Raw genomic sequence first — 12,358 nt, 5'->3', positions numbered from 1 at the left:
ACCCCAGGCAGCTCCACCTCTCCTCTCCTTCTCTTTCCAGAACTTTTCAGCAAACTCTTGAAAGAAGAGGGAGGTCTCAGTGATGCTGCCTGTGAGTCACCAGCTGCTACCTTGCCCAGATTAAAAACAAACAGGTCTGGCAATCACCTTAAATGTACCTATCCTAACAAAGAATCCTACCTCTAGCACTTACCTACCTGGAGGGTGCTACACTGCAATTGTGCAACAAACTTGTGAAGCCTGGCAAGTCTAGCAATAGCTTAGCAGGTAATTTTCAAACTTGCAGCACAAGTGCTTGCTATCTGAGCTGTACTTTGAGTGATCCAGTTGTTTTTCCCCACAGGAGCATTGCACAGGTGCACATTAAAGTAGAGCTCCACCCAAAAGTGGAAGCTCGGCTTGTTCACACCCTCCCCCCCTCCATTGCCACATTTGGCACTTTTTGGGGGGAGCGGATGCCTGTCAAAATTAGGTGCCTGCTCCCACCTCTGGGTAAGATCACCGCACAAAGGTGCAATGATCTACAAAATTTTCGGCCCCTCCTCCCCCCTGCTGCCTTCTGGGACACAGAGGTCCCAGAAGACAGAGGGATCATTCAGGAAAAGTCCATCAAAACTCGGTCATACACAGTAGGAAACAGGCTTTGAAGCCACAAGGCTTCACCTCCTGTTTCCCTTAGGAAGGATGCCGGCTCCTGCACCAAAAGCTAATGGACAAATCAGCTAGGGGTACCAACATCGTGGGATACCTGAAGAGGTAAGTGCCCTTATATTAGAAGTAAGCAGCTACACTATTTGTAGCTGCTGACCTTTATTTTATTTTTTTATAGAGGCTAGAACAGTCAGTGTACTAAAAAATTATTTTGTCCCCCTAGGCTATTCCAACAGAGCGATCTACCTGCTGTATTTTCTGTATTTTCTGCCTATCAGATACATTTGGGTGATTTCATCCACAGATGTATGCTGCAGCTCTTCTTGTGGCATTGTCTAGAGCAGTGATTCTCAACTCCAATCCTCAAGGCACCTCAACAGGTCATATTTTCAGGATTACCTTCAGATCAAACAGCTGTGGTAATTACTAAGTGAAACTGATCAAATCATCATTGCACAATAATGGAAAGCCTGAAAACATGACCTGTTGGTGCACCTTGAGGACTGGAGTTGAGAAACATTGGTCTAAAGTAGTGATGGACGAACTTCCGACGGGACGTTTCGCGAAAGCGAAATGCGAACGGACCCAAACGTTCGCGAAACCGAACGTTCGCCGCGGGCCCCATTGACTTCAATGGGAGGCGAACTTTGCAAACCTTCATGTCGAATTTGCGGCCACGTGGTAATTATTAGGGGGTAAAACGTAGTCCCACCATCTGGACAATGACATAATACATGTATGAGGTGAATTTGGGATCGATAACTACAAGCATTTTTATTTTATTTGGGAAATTGTTCTAACAATTCAGGACTATGGAGCTAATGAAGGCAATGGAGGAGAGGGAAGGTCAGGGACCAGGGTAGGCAAAGAAGAGGGTGCAGGAGATGATCACCAGCAGCGTGACATACCGGAATGACACATGCACCGTGATAGAGGCATCTGACAGCAGCACCGTAATACAGAGCACTGACAGCAGCACCGTGACATACAGCGCTGACAGCAGCACCGTGACATACAGCGCTGACAGCAGCACCGTGACATACAGCGCTGACAGCAGCACCGTGACATACAGCGCTGACAGCAGCACCGTGACATACAGCGCTGACAGCAGCACCGTGACATACAGCGCTGACAGCAGCACCGTGACATACAGCGCTGACAGCAGCACCGTGACATACAGCGCTGACAGCAGCACCGTGACATACAGCGCTGACAGCAGCACCGTGACATACAGCACTGACAGCAGCACCGTAAGCAGCCCCAGGAGGAAGTCAGCACAGCACAGGGATGGTGTGATCCCCTCATAATAAGAACCCCCAGGAGGAAGTCAGCACAGCACAGGGATAGTGTGATCCCTTCATAATAAGAACCCCCAGGAGGAAGTCAGCACAGCACAGGGATATCATAAGCAGCCCCAGTAGAAATATGACACCGCTCAACCTCTTCAAAGAGGAGGGTAGGGGCATATAGTACGGTGTGCTTTTTTGGGTCAAGGAAGTGAGCCAAATGAATTAAGAAGGTCTGTGTGCTTGATTAAAAAAATAGTTTATAGACATATACATGGTCTACTGGTCACATGTGTTGAATTCCTCCGAGATCCATGCCTCATTCATTTTTAGAAATGTGAGGTAGTTAACACTGTGGTGAGCTAGGCGAGTACGCTTATCGGTCACAATCCCCCCTGCTGCACTGAACGTCCTTTCGGACAGGACACTGGATGAGGGGCAAGCCAACAGTTCGATTGCAAATTGGGCAAGCTCTGGCCAGAGGTCAAGCCTGCCCACCCAGTAGTCTAGGGGTTCATCACTCCTCAGAGCGTCCACATCGGCCGTTAACCCAATGTAGTCGGACACCTGACGGTCTAGGCGTTCCCTGATGCTGGATCCGGATGACACCTGTCGATGGGTCGGCTGAAAGAATGACCTCATATCCGAAGTCACCAACACATCTTCAAACCGGCCTCTTCTTGCAGGCGCTGTTGGATTGGTACCCGCAAATCCTTCTCTGGGAGTGGGAATTGCTCCTCTGCCAGCGCACGCAAAAGCAGAATGCAGCATTTCTCGAAGCAAGGCCTGGAAGTGCTGCATTCTGACAGCCCTCTGCGACGGCGGTAACATTTCCGCCATTTTGTGTTTGTACCGGGGGTCTAAGTACGTTGCCACCCAGTACTGGTCCTTGACCCTCATGCTTTTTATACGGGGGTCCCTATTAAAACACTGGAGCATGAAGGCCCCCATTTGCACTAAAGTGGAAGCGGTGTGGTGGCCTGGCTCCTGCTCATCATCCAGGATAATGTCGTCCTCTTCATTCTCCTCTCCCCATCCTCGCACAACAGGGATCCCAGAAAGGTTTAAAGCATGCTCTTCTTGCTCCTGCTCATCCGCCCCGGCACCATCCTCCTCTGACTCCTCATCAGACTCCTGTTGTTGACTTGTCTCAGATAGAGTAGCCCCCCCTGGGAATTCATCCAGCATTGCGACTTCCTCATCTTCCCGCTCCTGCTCCTCCACAGCCTGATCAATGACACGACGCAATGCACGCTCCAGAAAGAAGGCATAAGGTACCATGTCACTGATGGCGCCATGGCTGCGACTGACCAGTTTGGTGATCTCCTCAAATGGCCGCAGAAGTCTGCATGTGTCGCGCATGAGCAGCCACTGGCGCGGTGAAAAAAAACCCAGCTCCCCAGAACCGTTTCTTTCGCAGAGTTCATACAGGTAGACGTTAACTGCACGTTTCTGCTGGAGCAGCCTATCAAGCATATAGAAGGTTGAGTTCCATCGCGTCGGGCAATCGCAAATAAGACGTCTGACCGGCAGATGGTGTCGCCGCTGAATGTCAGCAAGGCGAGCCATGGCCGTGTAAGATCTTCTGAAATGGGCCGAGATTTTCCTTGCCTGCCGCAAGATGTCCTGGACCCCAGGGTATTTGACAAGGAATCGCTGCACGACCAAGTTTAAGACGTGTGCCATGCACGGCACGTGCGTGATTTTGCCCTGTTTCAATGCGCTAAGCAGATTGGCACCGTTGTCACACACCACTTTACCAACTGTCAAATTGAGCGGTGTTAGCCACTCATCTGCCTGTGAACGCAAAGCTGAAAGGAGTGCCGGGCCAGTGTGGCTCTTTGCTTCCAGGCACAACAGACGCAGCACGGCATGGCAACGTCTCACCTGGCATGTGGAATAGGTTCTGGGGAGCTTGGGCGGTGCAGTGGAAGAGACGCTAGCAGCGGAAAAGGAGGAGGCAGCTGAGGAGGAGAGGGAGGAGGATGGAGTAGGAGGAGGAGAAGAAGAGTCAGGCCTGCATGCAATCCGTGGCGGTAAAACCAAATCTACACGGGTGCCACGGGTTACATGCTTGACGGCCGTCAGAAGGTTCACCCAGTGGGCAGTAAAACTGATATACCTTCCCTGCCCGTGTTTGCTAGACCACGTGTCTGTGGTCAGATGTATCTTGGCACCGACACTGTGTGCCAGAGATACATTCACTTGCCGCTGAACATGGCCATATAGCTCTGGGATGCCCTTCTCTGAGAAATACTTCCTTCCTGGGACCTTCCATTGTGGTGTTCCAATGGCCACAAATTTGCGAAAGGCCTCCGAGTCCACCAGTTTATATGGCAGTAGTTGGCGGGCTATGAGTTCTGACAAGCCAGCCGCCAACCGTTGGGCAAGAGGGTTATCCGGCGTCATCATTTTTTTACGCTCAAACATTAGGCCCACGGAAGCCTGCCTTTTTGCAGAAAAATGTGAGCTTGGCGTGATGGAAGGTGGAGTGGAGGACAATTGTGAGGAGAGAGGAGAAGGAGAAGTAGAAGACGAGGCTGGACGGTGAGAGCCTGCAGTGTGGCTTTGTGTGTTCCGTTGCTCCCACTGGGCTCGGTGATGGCTGCTCATGTGCCTTCTTAAGGCGGTCGTCCCTAGGTGAGTATTGGGCTTACCGCGACTAACGCGTTGACTGCAAAGATTGCAGATGGCAACGCTATTGTCAGCAGCGGACACGTTAAAAAAAGCCCACACTGCGGAGCCATGTGCCGGTGTCCTGGGAGCGCCAGATGTGACCGTACATGGTCGATGACTCGCTCCTGATACATTTGCAGTCTGCTTTGTCCCTGCTGTGCAATGTAAGTCATTGCTGCTTCTCCTCCCTATCTGCTGGTCCATATCTCCCTCTGAACTCCCCTCCTCTTCCTCTCTTGTGGGCACCCACGTGACATCACTAGACACGTCATCATCAACGTCACCTTCCCCACCGCTATAAGTAGAGATCTCGGAGTAGGCAGCAACACCGGGGACCAACCTCCTCCTTGGGCTGATCTGGGTACTGGCGTCAGACTGCTGAGTAGCGCTTGTTGCTACCTCCTCTTCCTGATCCAATACCAAGAGTGGCTGCGCATCAGAAATGTCCTCTTGATATGGATCGGAAAATAATTCCAGTGACTCAAGCGGAAGGTATGTGGTGGTGGTGGTGGTGGTCGTGTTGTTGGTGGTAGTGTCTTTGGGGGTGCACATAGCAGAGAGTGAAGAAGAGGGTGCAGATCGAGAGGATGAGGAGGGTGCAGAAGAGTAAGGCTGAGCGAGCCACTCAACCAAGTCTGGTGCATCCTTTAAAGTAATTGAACGCACCTTCTGCAACTTCCCACTTTGGCTCAAGCCTGTTGCTCCTGCCCTACCCCTACCACCCCTGCGGAAGGGCCTGCCTCTTCCTCTGCCTGTCATTTTTTAAATGACCCTGTGACAAAACTCTTAGTCCCTATACCGATGAAGGACTGCTGCAGTATAGGGCAGCGGTCAGCAGTGGTGCACGTCAACCCTATCTATTGTGGACCGATAGCGGTCCTTACAGAACAGCAGACTGTACCGCACTCAAGCCTATGTACCGTAGCACCCTATACCAAGTTACCAGTCCTTATAAGAACTTTTGTGGACCAAGCAGGTTGTGTATTAGTGTTTAGCAGACTGTACGTCAGTCCCTATACCGCTGAAGGACTGCTGCAGTATAGGGCAGCGGTCAGCAGTGGTGCACGTCAACCCTATCTATTGTGGACCGATAGCGGTCCTTACAGAACAGCAGACTGTACCGCACTCAAGCCTATGTACCGTAGCACCCTATACCAAGTTACCAGTCCTTATAAGAACTTTTGTGGAACAAGCAGGTTGTGTGTTAGTGATTAGCAGACTGTACGTCAGTCCCTATACCGCTGAAGGACTGCTGCAGTATAGGTGAGCGGTCAGCAGTGGTGCACGTCAACCCTATCTATTGTGGACCGATAGCGGTCCTTACAGAACAGCAGACTGTACCGCACTCAAGCCTATGTACCGTAGCACCCTATACCAAGTTACCAGTCCTTATAAGAACTTTTGTGGACCAAGCAGGTTGTGTATTAGTGTTTAGCAGACTGTACGTCAGTCCCTATACCGCTGAAGGACTGCTGCAGTATAGGGCAGCGGTCAGCAGTGGTGCACGTCAACCCTATCTATTGTGGACCGATAGCGGTCCTTACAGAACAGCAGACTGTACCGCACTCAAGCCTATGTACCGTAGCACCCTATACCAAGTTACCAGTCCTTATAAGAACTTTTGTGGAACAAGCAGGTTGTGTGTTAGTGATTAGCAGACTGTACGTCAGTCCCTATACCGCTGAAGGACTGCTGCAGTATAGGTGAGCGGTCAGCAGTGGTGCACGTCAACCCTATCTATTGTGGACCGATAGCGGTCCTTACAGAACAGCAGACTGTACCGCACTCAAGCCTATGTACCGTAGCACCCTATACCAAGTTACCAGTCCTTATAAGAACTTTTGTGGAACAAGCAGGTTGTGTGTTAGTGATTAGCAGACTGTACGTCAGTCCCTATACCGCTGAAGGACTGCTGCAGTATAGGTGAGCGGTCAGCAGTGGTGCACGTCAACCCTATCTATTGTGGACCGATAGCGGTCCTTACAGAACAGCAGACTGTACCGCACTCAAGCCTATGTACCGTAGCACCCTATACCAAGTTACCAGTCCTTATAAGAACTTTTGTGGACCAAGCAGGTTGTGTATTAGTGTTTAGCAGACTGTACGTCAGTCCCTATACCGCTGAAGGACTGCTGCAGTATAGGGCAGCGGTCAGCAGTGGTGCACGTCAACCCTATCTATTGTGGACCGATAGCGGTCCTTACAGAACAGCAGACTGTACCGCACTCAAGCCTATGTACCGTAGCACCCTATACCAAGTTACCAGTCCTTATAAGAACTTTTGTGGAACAAGCAGGTTGTGTGTTAGTGATTAGCAGACTGTACGTCAGTCCCTATACCGCTGAAGGACTGCTGCAGTATAGGTGAGCGGTCAGCAGTGGTGCACGTCAACCCTATCTATTGTGGACCGATAGCGGTCCTTACAGAACAGCAGACTGTACCGCACTCAAGCCTATGTACCGTAGCACCCTATACCAAGTTACCAGTCCTTATAAGAACTTTTGTGGACCAAGCAGGTTGTGTATTAGTGTTTAGCAGACTGTACGTCAGTCCCTATACCGCTGAAGGACTGCTGCAGTATAGGGCAGCGGTCAGCAGTGGTGCACGTCAACCCTATCTATTGTGGACCGATAGCGGTCCTTACAGAACAGCAGACTGTACCGCACTCAAGCCTATGTACCGTAGCACCCTATACCAAGTTACCAGTCCTTATAAGAACTTTTGTGGACCAAGCAGGTTGTGTATTAGTGTTTAGCAGACTGTACGTCAGTCCCTATACCGCTGAAGGACTGCTGCAGTATAGGGCAGCGGTCAGCAGTGGTGCACGTCAACCCTATCTATTGTGGACCGATAGCGGTCCTTACAGAACAGCAGACTGTACCGCACTCAAGCCTATGTACCGTAGCACCCTATACCAAGTTACCAGTCCTTATAAGAACTTTTGTGGAACAAGCAGGTTGTGTGTTAGTGATTAGCAGACTGTACGTCAGTCCCTATACCGCTGAAGGACTGCTGCAGTATAGGTGAGCGGTCAGCAGTGGTGCACGTCAACCCTATCTATTGTGGACCTATAGCGGTCCTTACAGAACAGCAGACTGTACCGCACTCAAGCCTATGTACCGTAGCACCCTATACCAAGTTACCAGTCCTTATAAGAACTTTTGTGGACCAAGCAGGTTGTGTATTAGTGTTTAGCAGACTGTACGTCAGTCCCTATACCGCTGAAGGACTGCTGCAGTATAGGGCAGCGGTCAGCAGTGGTGCACGTCAACCCTATCTATTGTGGACCGATAGCGGTCCTTACAGAACAGCAGACTGTACCGCACTCAAGCCTATGTACCGTAGCACCCTATACCAAGTTACCAGTCCTTATAAGAACTTTTGTGGACCAAGCAGGTTGTGTATTAGTGTTTAGCAGACTGTACGTCAGTCCCTATACCGCTGAAGGACTGCTGCAGTATAGGGCAGCGGTCAGCAGTGGTGCACGTCAACCCTATCTATTGTGGACCGATAGCGGTCCTTACAGAACAGCAGACTGTACCGCACTCAAGCCTATGTACCGTAGCACCCTATACCAAGTTACCAGTCCTTATAAGAACTTTTGTGGAACAAGCAGGTTGTGTGTTAGTGATTAGCAGACTGTACGTCAGTCCCTATACCGCTGAAGGACTGCTGCAGTATAGGTGAGCGGTCAGCAGTGGTGCACGTCAACCCTATCTATTGTGGACCGATAGCGGTCCTTACAGAACAGCAGACTGTACCGCACTCAAGCCTATGTACCGTAGCACCCTATACCAAGTTACCAGTCCTTATAAGAACTTTTGTGGACCAAGCAGGTTGTGTATTAGTGTTTAGCAGACTGTACGTCAGTCCCTATACCGCTGAAGGACTGCTGCAGTATAGGGCAGCGGTCAGCAGTGGTGCACGTCAACCCTATCTATTGTGGACCGATAGCGGTCCTTACAGAACAGCAGACTGTACCGCACTCAAGCCTATGTACCGTAGCACCCTATACCAAGTTACCAGTCCTTATAAGAACTTTTGTGGACCAAGCAGGTTGTGTATTAGTGTTTAGCAGACTGTACGTCAGTCCCTATACCGCTGAAGGACTGCTGCAGTATAGGGCAGTGGTCAGCAGTGGTGCACGTCAACCCTATCTATTGTGGACCGATAGCGGTCCTTACAGAACAGCAGACTGTACCGCACTCAAGCCTATGTACCGTAGCACCCTATACCAAGTTACCAGTCCTTATAAGAACTTTTGTGGAACAAGCAGGTTGTGTGTTAGTGATTAGCAGACTGTACGTCAGTCCCTATACCGCTGAAGGACTGCTGCAGTATAGGGCAGCGGTCAGCAGTGGTGCACGTCAACCCTATCTATTGTGGACCGATAGCGGTCCTTACAGAACAGCAGACTGTACCGCACTCAAGCCTATGTACCGTAGCACCCTATACCAAGTTACCAGTCCTTATAAGAACTTTTGTGGAACAAGTGAGTTGTGAATGTTTAGCAGACTGCAGCAGAAGGGCAGCAGTCAAGTATAATATCCTTTCTATATTTGGAAGAAAGAATATTATACATGTACAAGCCTATTACTGTACCACTGATACCAGTCCTGAAAAGAACCTTTGTGGAACTAATAATAACAGCAAGTCTTTAAAATTACCCTCACTGCCTGACAACACTGCTTCCTTCCTGTCCCTATACAAATTGGCAAAAAAAGAGAACGATTAGTGGTTACTGGAACAGCTCTTTTGTGGACCTTGATAGTAACAGCTAATGATGATGATGATGATGATGATGATGAAAGACTAATCTGGCTGTCCCTGTAGCATACACCGTCCTTTCCCTTTCTCTAAACTAACAAAAGACACTCAGGCTGCTGCAAGAATCAGCAGCACAGCAAACCTATCAACACCTAACACCTATACCAGTCCTGAAAAGAACTTTTGTGTACCAAATAGCTAGTGGTTTATCTCTCCCTACTCCACACAGGAACCTGTCCCTATCGTAACAGAAGAAAGAATGTAAAATGGCCACCGGATCGGGTGTATTTATAGGTTAGGGGGAATGTCCAAGTGTCCATGTGCTGTCATGTCTCAATTGGCTGTCCTGTATCACATGATAAACGTGTCACCAAAGGTTAAAGTTCTTGTATACATTAAACACGTAAGTCCGCCGCGGCGAACGACGGAAAAAGGCGTTCGAACGTGCGGACCGCGAATGTCGGAAATTCGCCGCGAAACGACCGCCGGGCGAAACGTTCGTCCATCACTAGTCTAAAGTATGAAATAAAAATCCAGTACAGAGATTAGTACGCTCTCATAATGGCCACAACAGGTATGTTGTTCCAGACATTCAAGTGCAGAGATCTGCAGAGATTTCATAACTGAGAGATATAATGACTCACCTGGTGTTTTAATTCTCCCGAATCAAAAAAAAAAACTGAAATATAAATTTGGTAGATTATCTACTTAATTCTTTCAATTTGAAGTAAAGGTAAATAAACTTTTCAGACTGTATGTGGAGTATACCAAACACAGTATGAACCAGTTCATTATTTGTCAACCAGCAGAAGGGGTCCAAAGGGTGGCGCTTGAGAAATTAACTTCCTCTTTATACTCTCATAGTATGTCACTATGTTCATGTTTGTGAAACGACAATTTGCGCATAGTTAGTATGTTAGACAAGATCCTGCACACGCGCTTTTGACAAAAATCAAAATCTCGATCATACAAAAATCAAACCGTGTGTACAAGGCCCTAGTTCAAATGTTTTCCTTTCCTGGATAGTTATGAAATTCCCTTTAAGAACTAAAACATTGAGGTCTTCTATAGTGTGGCCTGGTTGTCAGAAGTGATGTCCCACAGGTGTGCAGAAACTGTCTTCTTTATGTTCCTTGATGGTATGTCTGTGCAAATTCATCCTCACTTGCAACATCTGTCCTCTTTCACCAACATAAGACCCTTTGCTACACCTTTTGCATTGGATGAGGTCCGCAACATTACTGGACACTGTATGATCTCATGATATTTAAAATCCCATTTGTGTGTGTGACACTTTTGGATAGATTAATCTGGTCGCACATGTAGCACTAACCCCGCGAAGGAGCTGCTGGTTATTTTTGGGCTTAGGCCGCGTACACACGCGCGGACTGTTGGCCCAACTTTGTCCGTCCAACAGTTTGAGCGAACAGTCCGCTCAAACTTAGCATGGACGGACATGGCCACACACGACGGACGAACAGTTTGCTGAAACCGTGCGCGATGACGTGAACGGCACGTACGACGGGATGAAAAATACGACGTCCTATACACTGCAATGCAACCTTCCGACGTGGAAATCCTTTCTGAGCATGCGCGAGACTTAGTTGGCCGAACAAGCCTACACACGAGCGAACAGTCCGCTGAAACCTTGTTTCAGCGGACAGTTTTTCGGAATTTCCGTAAGACCTTGTTCGGCCAACTGTCCGCTGAAACTGTCCGCTGAAGCCCCACACACGAGCGGACTGTCCGCCCAAACACTGTTCAGCGGACAAGGTTGGGCGAACAGTCCGCGCGTGTGTACGCGGCCTTACCGTTACCTTCCGTTTTCCTTGTTGCACGTCTAGGGGATGTCCCGTGGTAAATGGCCCAGTAATTTGAGACTGACAATAGATCCACTTGAATGGATTTTATTTGCAAAACTCAGACAATTGAACAGTCTTTCAACTTGAGATCAGAGGGTTGGAAAGGAAGTTCAAGTACTCTTAGTGTCAAAGTCAAAAAACTTTGAAGAACTTGCTTACTTTGTCTACATCCAGTGAATAGCCATTCGCAACTGGATGATCACTCAGGTTGGACAGTCCTTCTCTCACAAGGTCTAGCAGCCAACTTGGTGCTTACTCAGGAGCAAGTCTCTGCCACAGAAGTTGCCGCAGAAACGTACAAGATAATGTCTCTGTCACAGACGTTGTAGAACCGTAGGAAAACTAAGCTTGAGAACACTGGTGGGATACCTGGATCTTTCAGCCTGCTTGGCGATATCCACAAGACCAGATTCTCTTGGTTACTTCAGCCCTTCCAGGTTCTTGCTAAGAAAACCAACCCATACGTGGTGTTCTTCTGAAGAGTCATCCCCTGAAATGCTTGAAGTACACTGGGAGACGGCACCCAAACACCTCAGAATCCTTCCTTAGTTTCCTTGCCTCGGGCTAGCCAGCCCCGAGACATGAAAGTTGGGTGGATCCGCATCTCAGGCCATAGCCTTCCTGGGGGCTGGTCAGGAGGACCAGGACCATGAAGTCAGCACATCATTCTGGAACGGAACCCAAAACCACATCAAATCCGCATCTTAAGTACCCTCTCTCAGAAGCACAGCGAGACACCACTCCCCCTGGGTGGGCTCCAAGAGAGAGTAACTTAAGCACCTGACCAGACCATAGTTCCATGCCTGCCAGAAGAGACAGTGCCCCCTGTGGCCAGGCTGAACATCTCACAGTCCAGTCAGACTGATGCCGAGGCCCAATTTAGATAATTGTACCCAAACCAAACTGCAGTTTAGGCAACTTTAACTTTAGAAAAAACACATAGCGCGTGCTCTTCAGGAGCTGCCGCTACACACAATTTGCAGATTTTTTTATTACAGGGTTTGCATCCATTATTTGTGACTTCATAATTAGAGTGAAGTTTCTTGCAGAAGTTGCAAGCGAGGATGAATTTGCACAGACATACCATCAAGGAACATAAAAAAGACAATTTCTGAA

The 12,358-nt window shown here is 49.0% G+C and overlaps 1 protein-coding gene across 1 annotated transcript in view; it reads left to right on the top strand.

Moving 5' to 3' along the window:
- Positions 1 to 12,358, top strand: part of TRPM1 (transient receptor potential cation channel subfamily M member 1) — a 269,367-nt gene that overhangs the window by 215,913 nt on the left and 41,096 nt on the right. The gene's annotated exons all lie outside the window — the stretch shown is intronic.

The sequence above is a fragment of the Lithobates pipiens genome, unplaced genomic scaffold (assembly GCF_037356315.1).
Source record: "Lithobates pipiens isolate NorthernLeopardFrog02 unplaced genomic scaffold, aLitPip1_a1.2 Scaffold_8, whole genome shotgun sequence".
Lineage (NCBI taxonomy): Eukaryota > Metazoa > Chordata > Amphibia > Anura > Ranidae > Lithobates > Lithobates pipiens.
Note: the sequence above shows the minus strand (reverse complement) of the source record. Positions and strands in the feature narration are given on the sequence as shown.